Source organism: Lactuca saligna, chromosome 4, assembly GCF_052625555.1.
Source record: "Lactuca saligna cultivar CGN05327 chromosome 4, ASM5262555v1, whole genome shotgun sequence".
In the NCBI taxonomy this organism is placed as follows: Eukaryota; Viridiplantae; Streptophyta; class Magnoliopsida; order Asterales; family Asteraceae; genus Lactuca; species Lactuca saligna.
The window spans coordinates 173,787,747-173,801,938 of record NC_136420.1 but is presented as its reverse complement, the minus strand read 5'-3'; the positions used below and the strand labels follow the sequence as shown (position 1 = coordinate 173,801,938).

The 14,192-nt window shown below is 35.7% G+C and overlaps 1 non-coding gene across 1 annotated transcript; it reads right to left on the bottom strand.

The window, feature by feature from the left end:
* Nucleotides 1–272: 272 nt before the first annotated feature.
* Nucleotides 273–374, bottom strand: LOC145044408 (U6 spliceosomal RNA). Its single transcript, XR_013681362.1, has one exon. It is a non-coding gene; the product is annotated as a U6 spliceosomal RNA (small nuclear RNA).
* Between the last annotated feature and the right edge of the window lie 13,818 nt (nucleotides 375–14,192).

Here is a 14,192-nt window from a genome sequence, read left to right as displayed (position 1 = left end):
TACAACCCATAAACGGAAGTTTATAAAGCATGAAACTTAATGATAGGAACAGTAAAAAAACTTAAAGGAGATTTTATAGAAAAGAAGGATCACCCTTACTTGCCACAAATGGTTAAAGACATCAACAAAAATATCAATTTGACCATGGAATCCATATGTTGTCTGATCATGACTTTAGTAGATGAACTACTGAAACGTAAGAATTGCAATTGAACTCTATTAGCATTTGAAAAGGGAATTAGGGTTCCAGAGAAGACGACGAAGGGTTAATTTTTTTTTTGGACCATTTCTTGATTTGTGTGTGTCATCCTTGCGCAGGGCCATGCTAATCTTCTTTGAATCGTTCCAATTTTATCGGATGTCTCCAAAGGGACGACTATAGATGAAAAGTTTCGCCATATAGAGGAGTAGCAGGTTATATGGGAAGACGCGAGTTCTAAACGAAGTAGTTTACTGTTGATGGTCATATATTCTCAATGTCTTTACAAATTAGGGTTAATGACTTAGGAGGGTAATAAGGTTTCCAGTTTGTCCATATTAGGTCACTAAGGTTTTTTTTTGTGCGTATTAGATCAATATGGTTGTTATTACCATTTAAAAATAGTTCTTTTTACCCGTTAAAACCGGTAAAATGACTATTTTTAAACGGTAATAACAACCATATTGGTCTCGTATGCACAAAAAAAACTTTAGTGACCTAATACGGACAAACTGAAAACCTTATTACCCTCCTAAATCATTACCCCTTTAAAAAAATGATGTCAGAAGGTAAACTACTATAATGTTGTGCTTAGAAAATATCTTGTAAACATAACGTTTTAGTTGCTTACATTTAATACTAACTTTTTTAAAATAATGATGTTTTTTCGTTCGTTACTTGTGATATCAACCCATATTAGTTGTATATGTCACTAACTTATTGAAATTAAATGTTGTAAGATCCTTTCACCTACTAAAACAATTAAAAATAGATAGTGTATGGTATTATGAAATTAACCAAAGAATGAAATGTTTGATTTCATTGGAATTAAAAAAACTTTTGTTGTATTATCGGATATAATATTTTTGAATGAAAGTAATTTATTTTATTTTATTAGTTTTTATTGTTTTACCTGCTAAATCGCATCCTGATTGGTGGGGGAAGTGTTTGATGGCTGCTTGGGCTTAAATTGATTTGAACAGGTCGGTTTCTTAGGATCATTATCTATGTAAAAGATTTGGTCCAACTTCCAAGGGAATGGTAGTACCGAGTCACCACTCTCTATTCAACTTTTTATTTTATTTTATTTTACTTTATGCAAAATTCTTTTCCTCACAAAAAATTATATTTCAAAACTAGAAAAGTTTTGAACTTTTTGTGAGGATAAAATGTTTATGGCAGTTTTGAAAAAGCTTTTATTTAGTAAAGTTTTGAACTTTTTATGATGATAAATGTTTATGTCAATTTTGAAAAAGCTTTTATTTAGGAGATAATTTGGCAAATGATCATAATTTATAATGATTTTGAAAAAAAACAACCACAAAAATCAATATTTCAGAAAATGACCAAATGTTCCGCTGAGGGGGTTTTGCGGAACCATAAAAACCTCTGCGGAACCCTTAATTGTTCTGCGGATCGATAAAAACAACGAAGAAAAGGCATTCCTCACTACTCAACTGCGGAAGGAAGGTGGAGATCTGCTGCGGACATCGACCTTGATTGAAACGAACAAGAAAATGTCAAGGAGCTCGATTTGTGGAGCAACTGCACTCCGATGTGTTATCAGATGGATATGGAACTCAAGTAATTTTTTTTCCTAATTTTTGTATAAGAACTCGAGTAATCTTTGTAGAAATCGATTATATGATTTGGAAATTGATTGGTTAAATGTTATTTATAAACATATATGTTTGTTGGAGTGTAAGAATTAGAAATAAGAAATCAATTTATGCAGAGGAGGCCTTGTTTTCGTCAAGAACAGATCCGCAGAGCTCCTCTGCTCAAGAACAGATCCACAGAGGAGCCCTCTACGGAACGATAACTGCCTCTATGGATCTATTTTTTTTTTGATTTTTCTGTAATTATTATCTCTTAAATAGACCATTGAATATTGAGATCATTTTATGTTGATTATATCGCATATTAAAATTGATTTCCAATTATTTATGTAATTAGAAAAAACATTGAAAATTGAAATTTTCTATAATTATTATTAAAATGGACCATTTATGTAAATTTTATAATATATATGAGACCATTTTGTAAAATTCTGTAAATTTGTTATAAAAAAGGGACAACTAATTTTAAAAGATAACTATTTACGTAGACTATTGTATAAAAGGTTATAGAATAAAAACGATATTTTTGTTGCATAAAATTGTTAAAAAAACAATATATCAGTATTATTTTGTTTAATTTTTGTCATACATGTTTAATCTTTTGCAGCATAGTTTACGTGGATGGCCTGCAGAATGTACTTTTAGAGGGGCGTTTGGGACTGTGTTGAAAAAGTACATTCCAAAACTAAATAGTAGGCGACTTGAATTATTTCGAGAGACAACTTTTGGGATCTTCATTGGTATGCCCAAATCTGAATGGTGACTCGATGCTCTGTCATTTGATGATGTTGCATGAGGTTCGTGATGTAGAGGTAGCCAAGGCTGGGAGGTTTCGGTTCGAGTTACAAGGCAGGATGGTTGAATATGATGAAATAGAATTTTGTTTGATTACCGGTTTGAGATTTGGGCCGTATGTTGATATAATAAGTACAAAAGTCAATAGAAGTTCAACATTAAGGAATCGGTTGTTCCATAATGTGAGAGATGAAGATTTACGGCTGAAAGATTTAGAAGACTACGTAAAAGGGCCAGCATTCTCGACGTATAGCGATGAGGATGCGGTAATGGTTATGCAAATGATATTTTTGTTGAGGGGTCTCATAGGACGAGACGGCAATACGTGCATTCCGTCGGCAGTGTATGAGCTAGACGATAGTCAATATAATTGGAACAAGTATTAAATTTATTATTTATTATTTATTTATAAATACTTGATGATTTATATTATTTATTAATGAGTAGGACACATTTGCATGGGGTACGTATTTGTGGAGGTATAGTGAAACACAATTACGATTATGGTTTGGTAAAATCTCTAGATATTTACGAGATAATGAGGATGAGGGTTACACGAAGACGATGAAGTATACTGTTCTAGGTTTTCAGTTTCCGTTTAAGGTTAGTTTTAGCTGCAATTAATTGGTATTTTTTAAGTGCTTATAAGTTTGGACAAAACATAATTTTTTGTCGTAATAATAGGTATGGATTTTGGAGACATTTCCTGAAGCTTTGAAGTTTGCGCATCACGAAAAAAATGAAATTCCAAGAATGAGGGCATGGAGAATAAAAACACAATTGACTCTCGAGCAATGTTTGCGTATATTAGACGTTTCAGTGGAATAACTATGCAATCCTTATATTAAATATATATAGTTAAAAATTACAACAATTTTATATACTTAATTTATATTAATTTTGTAGGATAATAACATCCCACGTGATTTTGAACCAACACCTGTTGAGATCAATTTGCCATTCTTTGTGCGTTATGTTAATTGGACTCTAGACAAAGTGCAATCGCCACCGCAACAATAGAGTCCTTCTAAGAAGCGTTCTCCATCACCGCAACTAATGAGTCCTCCTATGCAGTGTTCTCCATAACCTTGGAATCAGTTTCAGGGAGCAGATTACACCTCAGCCTCTCATTTTTAGGAAACACCCCACGGACCTGTAGAAAACAGTAAAATAGACAAGTTATTTTGCGTTGTTAATAAATTGAAAACCACAATCGAGCACTTTGGGAAGAGAATCGATAATTGGGAAAAAGATAAACAATTTGGTGTGAACGATATGGAAAATATGGATGCGGGGGAAGATTTTTTTGGTGGTTTGGGTCCCGAGTCAGGCCATACATACGTGCAGACGCCACCGCCTATTGTTGATGTTGAGGATAACACAGCTACACTAATTAAAGGGCGGATAAAAATGAAATCGAAATTTTGTAAGGAGCCTTACACACAGGTATAAAATTAAGTAATTTCTATCTATATAGTATATAATCGTTCCAAATTAATTAACATATTGATTTTGTAGGTTCCTCCGACGACGGAACCATTGAAGAACAGAAAAGGGAAAAAAACACAGAAGGAAAATAATGTAGCAAAAAGACAATTACTATTGAATAATTATGCAGATTGTGATGATGAATTTTGGAAATTGTGGGGAAAGAAGATGGGGGCGGTATTTGTGGAGCATAGACTTTTAAGAGGTATTGACATGAATTGGGAATTTTGGTCTACTTTACTTGGTATTGGCTCTAGATGGTTGCTCTCTCAGGTAACGAACATCCCTTATTTTATATTACAAAAATGGTTAGATAATTAATTGTTCAAAATGATTTTTTTTCTAACACGCAACATTTGGTTATCTGGTCATCGCTGCTCAAGGAAATAAGTCCGTCGAATTGTAGGTGGACGATTATTAATCCTGAAGGCACAACTTTGGAACCTGGGAAACAACATTATTTGAGGCGTATAGCAGCCGGGATGGTTGATGGACCACATTGGAAGGATATTGATCGGGTAAGTATATATATATATATATACACACACACACACACACACACAAACATTAAAATATGTATATATCTAATATGTTATTATTTTTTTGAATACCGCAAACTGCATTGGTATTTGGCTGATTTGGATCTCCTGACATGGAAAGTGACCATATACGATTCAGCTGAATGGTGTGGTTTCTTAAAAAAAAATTCAGATGACGGTAGTTTCAAATCGTTGGGAGATAGTATATTAAGTGAACTAGACCACATATCATATTGGGCCCATTTTCCCAATAGACAAAAACCTACTGAGGTGAAATTCGTTAAAGGTAAACATGTGCCGCAGCAGGAACAAGTAGAAGAAGGAGAAAGAGGAGATTGTTGAGTTTTTGTTTGCATGTTCATGGAAATGCTTGCATTGGGTGTACCAGTGGAGACACGTCAATCACCTAGAGATATGGGATTTAGTTACCGTAATCGGATGACAGAAATTATTTGGAATACTAGACTTTGATTGTGTTATTTGGAATATTAGACTTTGATTGTGTTATTTGGATTTACATATAGGTACACCTATTAAAACAAAACAAACATGAGATACCCAACTATTAGAACAACTACCAACAGCTTGTACATATGTATGCTCTTCTTGGAATCACACATCTCCTTCTCCATGCTTGCCACTACACTCTTCTCCTTACTCAGGAGAAACTCCAACTCAACATTCTTATTCCTCAAGTTATTTCTGAAAACAAGATCCTCTTTGGAATCCAAATGTTGCTTCATGGAATAGATGAGGTTTTTGTAGTAACCATCTTCAAGTGCAATATCTTTCCATTCAAAGTAATCACATTTCCTCAGCCTTATCTGTATCAAACCCACATGAATAAAACATCAAAACACAATGACTAATCACCCAAGATGTATTTTAAACAATCGCAATTATATATGTATATTTAGAAACGAAGCTTACCAAGCTGCTGTTGTAGTTCCAAAAACGTATGTCGGGGTTAGTGAGTTTCCATCATGTTCGTTCCTTAGCCGGAACATCGCAATGAAAATTGTTAACATCGTCTTTAACAAATACGCGAGCAACTTGGAGGTGGTTTCTTACATTTAACGAGCTCATAGACATTGTGTTGAAGAATCAAAGTGGTAAGAAAGAAACGAATGAGGTCCAAATTGGGGTTTTTGACACATCACTTAAGAACTGTTTTCTGCGGATCATTACACACCTCTGTGGATCAGTGCACACCTCTAAGGAGCAGTGTACACCTCTGCGGATCTGTGTACACCTCCGCGGATTACCAAACAACTCTGCATAATAAGTAATATAAAATCACTTTACCATGCGTATCCTTTCATTGATTATGTACCATTTCTTCTTGATTTCATTTTTTTATTTTTATAAATTAACCCTTATATTTTTCGCCATAATGGCTTCCATACCATGGAGCGTTGAGGATAACCCCCGTCTAACTTGTGCATATATTAATATCCACGAGACCACCAGGGTGAATGATCCAAGTTATTGGATGCGTTTAACTTACGCCTTCAACGCTGACCCTCAAACTGCCCCAGAAAACTACCGCAACACCATTGACATCACAGCAAAATGGTATGAATTAAAAACAGAAGTCTTGGTTTTCAATAATCTTTATACCAAAATTGATGACGCACGTCCGAATGAAGATGAGGAAGTCATCCTGGAAGCGGCTAAAGTGGAATACATATCCATTAGTAACGGGTTAGAATTCGAGTTTGAAGGGCCTTGGAATCTATTAAAAGATCTCCCGTATTTTTAATTTGTATTGGGTTTGTAGAAGGATAATTTAATGTAGTTTGTTTTTATTAGGTTATTTATATGCACCGGTTTGTATTACGTTATTTATATGTATTTGGTTTGAATTAGGTTATTTACGAAACCAGTTGAGTTAACTTCTACATTATTCCATAGAACATAAAATACAAAACAGTATAAATACATGGAAAACATACATCAGTAGCAAACATATTACATAAAACATTTCACATAAAAAACCCTTCTATATGAAATACTGGTGGTTCTTAACTAGATTCCAAGCGTCCACATACTCGAAGTCTTTTCCCTCATGCTCGAAAATGTAATGATCTAAAATCATTTCTACAAGAGCATCCTCGTTTGAGTAATAATAATTACTACTAATTTTAAGATGATAATACCATCGACTGAACCATGTGATTTCGTTCTTTAGCTCCATCCACTTACTAAGAATATCTACTTGTACCCGATATTCTCCTTGTCCAAATGAGAGGTTGAACATACCTGTTATGCGGGTCCATTCATCACCTCCAACGTAATCAGGGGTAACCATTGTTGTTTCACCTTCAAAAATGTTCAACCAACATCATATTATAACCATCACCTCTCTTGTCGTCCATGGACGTGGAATATCGGACAACGATGTTGCATTCGTAGAAATTGGTGCATTGTAGGTCATTTCTATATTTTTCAATACTTGGGTGAGTTGATACAATATTTAACAGGTATGAAAATTTATACACTGATCTGTAGAGGTGTACATTAATCCGCAGAGGTGTACACTAATCTGCTGATAACAGTTCTGTGGATTCCCAAACAATTATGTGGACTGATATCGAACATAAGTTCATTATTTTTAACATCTTTTATCAAATTATTTACATAATCACATAAGGTATTAGTGTATTTAAAAAAAAGTAATAATAAATGAAAATGAACGAAAAAAATGAAAAAAAATCAAAAAAATCAAAAAAATCAAAAAAATCAAAAAAACATCAATTCCGCAGAGGTGTAGCGGATCCCCAGAGCAGCTAATGGATCCGCAGAGGGTGCTCTGCGGATCCTTTGGTCATTTTACAAAATCCATTTTTCCTTGGTCATTTTCTTTAAACAACCATTCCTTTTTTATTATATCACAAATTAACTCTTTATTTAGTGTGCTCTACACAAATAAAATCATGTGATTGAGTAAAATATCCATCCCATCAATGAAAATTTTAATTCCGTTTATGTTTATTTATTTTCCTCCAGATGTAAATTTTAAAAAGAAATATCACTTATTATGCTAATTAACTTTTCAGTTTTTTCACATCTAGGTAATTATATATATATATATATATATATATATATATATATATATATATATATATATATATATATATATATATATTGTACACATAATTGTCATATAAGAACACTTCCTACAACTTTTGAACACGTCCAACAACTTCGTTACCTATATACCTACAAAAAAATAGTTATTCAAAAGTAAGAGTAAATTACACGAATGGTTACTGTGGTTTGGGGGGATTTGTATGTTTGGTCACTAACTTATTTTTTTTAACTTGGATGATCCTTACTATTTATTTTTGTTGTGTGATTGGTCCATGTTTTACCTAAAAAAGACTATTGTGCATTTATTAATTTATTATTTAATTAATTTTCTTATTTATGAATTTGTTTTTATATATTTTAAAAAAAACTAACAGACCCTAGATATTTGTACCTCCTTACCCTAAACCTAAAACCATATTTGAAAATTTTTAATGTGGCTCCCATCGGTCACCACCCCATCTTTCATCATCCTCAACTTTTATTTCCTTCCCATCTTCAGTGACATCGATGTCTTCAACATCCTTTCTTTTTTCGGTTCTTCAACTCTAGTGAACCAACACCACAACTCACTGTCCCTTCATCTTTAGTGGGTTGTGGTGTTGGATTGCCGAAGTTGACGGACCAAAAAAAGAAGGGATTGTGAAGACGTCGATGCCCACTAAAGATGGAAGGAAATAATTTTTGAGGAGGATGAAAAATGGGATGGTGACCGGTGGGACCCCGATTAAAATTCCCAAATATTGTTTCAGGTTTACGGTGAGAAGATATAGATATATAGGGTCTATTAGTTTTTTAAAATATATAAAAAATAAATACATAAATAAGAAAATAAATTTAAAAAAAAAATATGTAAGGGCACAATAGTCTTTTTAGGTAAAACGGGAACCAAGCACGCAACAAAAATAAACATTATGGACCATCTGAGTTAAAAAAAATATAAGTTAGGGACCAAACACACAAATCCCCCCAAACCAAAGGGACCATTCGTGTAATTTACTCTTATTTTTCGTTGTTCACATCTTGATAACTATATTTTCTTTTTACACATCTAGGTAACGAACTTGTTGTAAGTAATCACATATGACCATTATGATTGTTATAGTAGGTCATAACAGTTATATGTGAACATTTCCAACAAGTCCGTTACCTAGATATGTAAAGAAAACATAGTTACCCAAATATAAACAAACCGAAAAGTTATTTAACTTAATAAGTAATATTCTCATTTTAAAAGATGTCATTCTCTTTTCTAACTTTTATATTAAACTCTGATAATTAATAATTTATTTGAAATATATAGATAAAAGATATATTTACATTCTTAATAATGAACTTCTCATTAGCATATCCTTAAAATTAAAAATAAAGACCGTCATTTTTTTAAAAATTCTTTTAAGTAATTTTAAAACATATTTTTATCTTTTAATAATTAACTTCTCATTAGCATCTCCTTGTAATTAATTATTTATTTGAAATATTAGGATCTGCCGATCTGGTTAAAATTCCAGATAAAAAGTGACCTTTTTTTTGCTAACAAATTTGAGTTTTGATATAAATAACTTTGTAAAAATTTGTGTTGAAATGACATCGCACATTAATCATCACAAACCTTGTTTTATCTGTTAGGCTCCATTAGAATGGATGAAAAGAATTTCAATTATGTTTATGAAGTTTTTATCATCCAAAAAGTTTTTTTTAGCATCACCACAGCAACGCTAATTGCTTTGGATCTAAGTTTTTCTCTATTGAACATGCAAAATGAATACTAAAGCAATGAACCCTAAAACTAGCATACACAATTCAAAAATCATATTAACCTTAGGGTTTGATGATTACCTCATTTGTTATATTGTAATAACAAGTATAATCCTTGCTTGATCTTGACTCTTGAAAGCCTAGTGCCCCAAGTGTTGCACCTCTAATGGAGTCATAAACAATCACTGCAAAGGATGACTTGGAGAGGTATGAATATCGGGCAGGGTATGTATTATATGCATAGAGTCGATTTATCTATGTAGAGATTCTTTAAATATCTGTGGCTGCTAGGGTTTTTAGGTGTAAACCCTAATACCTCAGTTAGGCACCAAGTTTCCCATGGACTCACTCCTTAGAGCCCTTGGACAGAATCTCTAGGGCCTCCCTATTGGATTTCGTCCCCTCCACTTTATGGAGTCCATCAGTCCAATTATGCAACTATCAATGATTTGCACAATAGTCCCTTTATTATTAATCAGTTCCTTTAATCCCAAAACTAATATCAAATTAATTTCTGATTAATTACTAATTAATAATATGATTTCAAAATAATATATTAATCTTGTAATATATTAATAAAATCATTTTGAGTACCAAATTATTACTCATATAATAAATCCTACTCTCTCTCTCTCTCTCTCCAATAGTCATCCTATCAAGTTGCATGAGTGAAGGCAACCCAAAAGGATCACGCTCATAATCAAATCAAGTTACAGGCTTAGACACCTAATCCAACATAAACATGGACCCAGTTTAACCTATTTTCTGAATCGGATGACGCCTTTCCAATGTGACACCTTTAGAAGCACCATATCCCCGACCTGAAACTCCAACTCAAATCAACGTTGGTTGGCGTAACTCTTCCTTTGACTCTAGGTTGTCTGCAATCTCTACATAACTTGTTGAATGAGCTCCATTGTATTGAGCACTATCCCAATGCTACCCATGACCCTCTAACCAGCTTCTCCCCAACAAATCAAGGTCCTCCACTTTCTCCTGTAGAGGAGCTTAAAGGGTGGCATACCAATGCTAAGGTGATAGTTGTTGTTATAACCAAACTCGGCCAAAGGGAGGTAGGAGTTCCAACTCCAAACGAAATCTAGAACACATGCTCTTAGCATATCCTAGTTTGTCTCGATGGCCCGCTCGCTTTATCCGTCCATTTGTAGATGGTAGTCAGTGCTAAGGTGCAACCGGAAACCAAAATCCTCATGGAACATCATCCAAAATCTAGAAGTGAAGCGAGCATCTCTATCAGACACACTCAAAGAGGGCACACCATGGTGAGAAACTACCTCTCATATATAAATCTCCACCAACTTCTCCGCAGAAGAGCTCTCTTGAATGGCGAGAAAGTGAGCACTCTTCGTCAACCGATCAACGATCACATATATTGTGTCATGCCCATTTGTTGTATATGGTAACTTTGTGATGAAATCCATGGTCATCTACTCCCATTTCCACAATGAGATCTCTAAGGGCTTCCATTTTCTATGAGGAAACGGACGTTCGGCCTTCACCTTATGGCAGGTCAAGCAAGGCTCCACGAACTAAGCTATGTCTCTCTTCATTCACGAATACTAGTAACTATATCTCAGATCATGGTACATATTCGGTGTGCCTGGAAGAATGGAAAACCACGATTTATGTGCCTCATCCATCAAAATCTATCGGGTCCTACCCGAGTAAGGCACCCAAATCCTACCATGAAGTGTTAGCAACCCCTGACCATTGTAATTAAAAGCTAGCATCTTACCAATCAACCACTCACTTTTCCGATTTTCTACCTTGATGGCCTCCATATGAGCAACCTTGATCATCTATAATACTAGCATTACGACTTTCATCCTCAAGCATACTTCTTGAATCGGAGTACTAATCGCCATACGACTCAACGCATCAGCCACCATCTTTGCCTTGGTGGGGTGGTACAAGATCTTAGAATCGTAGTCATTCACTATTTCAAGCCATCTCCTATGCCCCAAATTCAGGTTGGGCTGATCCGTCAAATATCCCAAACTCTTGGGGTCTGCATATATAGTACACTAGACCCCATATAAGAAATGACGCCAAATCTTGATGGCGAAAACCACTTCCCCCAACTCCAAATCATGTGTAGGATAATTCGCCTCTTGTGGATTCAACTACCTCAAAGATTAAAAAATTACGTGCCCTATTTACATCAGTATTGCACCTAAACCCATGATCAATACATCCCAATACACCACAAAATCCTCAACTCCCTCTAGAAGGGTAAGCATCGATGCCTCATTGAGCTTCTTCCAAAGAGTCTAAAATTTTTGCATGCTGCTTAGGCCCTGAGTGGAAAGTGGCTCCCTTCCTAGTTATTCTAGTGAGAGGAACCACAATCTTGGGGAAATCTCTAATGAATCTATGATAGTAACCCGCGAGCCTGAGGAAACGTTGAATCTCAAATGGACACTTCAAAAATCCCCACCACATAACGGCCACAATCTTGGCAAGGTCGACCAAAATATCATACTAGTTGATAAGGTGTCCTAGAAATCGGACATCGTGCAACCAGAACTCACACTTGGAGAACTTAGCGTACAACGTCTTCGCTGGAATCCCTCTTAGAATCTCACATAGGTACTCCTCAAGCTGCTCTTTGGTCTTGGACTAAACCAATATATCATCTATGAAAACAATTAGTGACTGGGACAACATAGGCCTACACACCTGGTTCAGGAGATCCATGAATGATGTTAGTGTGTTGGTAAGCCCGAAAGTCATCACCACGAACTCATAATGCCCATAGCAAGTGCGAAAAGCCGTCTTCGGGATATCCTCCTCCCGAGCCTTCACCAAAAGGTAACCAGACCTCAATTCGATCTTGGAAAACCAAGATGCCCTTACATCAGATCAAAAAGGTAGTAAATCTGCGGTAATGGATACCGGTTCTGCACTGTCAATTTGTTCAACTCCCGATAATCAATGCACATCCGGTGAGAACCATCCTTCTTTTTAACAAAAAGGATCGGTGCTCCCTACGACTAGCTACTAATCCGAATAAACCCCTTCCCCAACAACTCGTGTAGCTATGAAGATAACTCATGCATCTCTCTTGGTGCAAGACGATATGGTGCCTTTGCAATTGTGGTATCTGAAACCAAAACTGAAAACAGTAAGCACAAAGCTTAATGTGTTCCCCCAAGATACCATATACCATACAATCATACATACTGTTGGGCAATCCAAGGGTGCCCGACCTACTTGGTCCAAGTCATTCTAGGGTGTTGACCTACCTATGTCAAGCCTTTCTAGGGTACTGACCTACCCATGTCAGGTCGTTATGGGGTGCCTACCTACCCTCTGGTGTATCCCACCCAGTCACGGGGACTATTTCACCCCTACCACTATCACATAATAACTTATCATAATCATGATGTCAGACATATCTGGGGTGTCCAACCTACCCTTCGGTCCTAACGACCGAATCATGGGATTATTCCCCTCCTACTACCACTAACATTTATAGCATATCATACTGGTATATAGAACACATCAAGTAGTAGCAAACAAGAAAATTATCATAAAGACAATCATCTCAACTATAATCATCTACTAGTGGGTCAACCTTGGTGCCTTAGACCCAATTCTACTAGAAGGTAACACACCTTGATGCCGTGTAGTGTCTGCATCGTTCTTAGTATGGAAATCAAGTCTCCTCGACTCCTCAATCCATACATGACAACTTTTTTAAGTTATCAATTCATACTCATAACCCTTACAAGGGTCACTCAAAGTCCAAGTCAACATCAAGGTTAAAACCCTGGTCAAAGTCAACATCTGGTTGACTCGACTCACCGAGTTGGTCCCCCAACTCGTCGAGTCCCCACTTGCACGAACTGCTACAACCTCGTCCCTACTCGTTAAGTCTAGCAAGAGCTCGACGAGTTATCCTTAAAAAAAACATCGGGACCTTCTTCAACTGACTCACTGAGTTATTCCTTGAACTTGTCAAGTCCATCTTCATCCGTATGAAGGTGTTCAGTCTATGACTCTTCGATTTCATCCTTGAACTCGTCGAGTCCGTCTTCATGTGGTTGGGATATTGCCTTTAACTCGCCGAGTCCTTCGATCTTTAAGCCCATAACAAACCCCTAACATGTTGAGTGTTCCTTCCACTCAACCAAAGCCCATTTCCATAAGACATTCGGGGGAAAATGCAACCCGACACGTTGAGTCCCTCTTTGTCCAAAACTATTCATTCGATTATAATGGGTCTTAGTGCATCAAAACCATAGATCTGACCTCCTAAGGTCCATTTTATACGTAAAGTTCCAATCTTGACATCCATGCATGGGGTTTTTGGCTCAAAAAGCCATAAAAATAGGTATATAAGAAGCATGGGTATCCCGTGACCATAAAGTTGGACCCTTTATGCCATGAGAACCCTCAATTGTTCCAGATCTGAAGTGTAACTCCAAACACACTCACAAAATCCGATTATAACTTCACAAACTCATAAAAAAGGGTAGAAAATAGCCCCCAAAACAAGATCTAAGAATGGTTCAAGCTTTTTACCTTGAATGAACTAAGAATGAAGTAAAACCTATGGATCTACTAGCTCCCACTTGAACTCCCAAGCTTCCTTATTTTCTTCTAATTTCAAATGCACACAAAAGTCACAAAATAGCTCAAGAACACTTAAAAGAGGCTTAGGGTTCGAGTTAGGGCTTT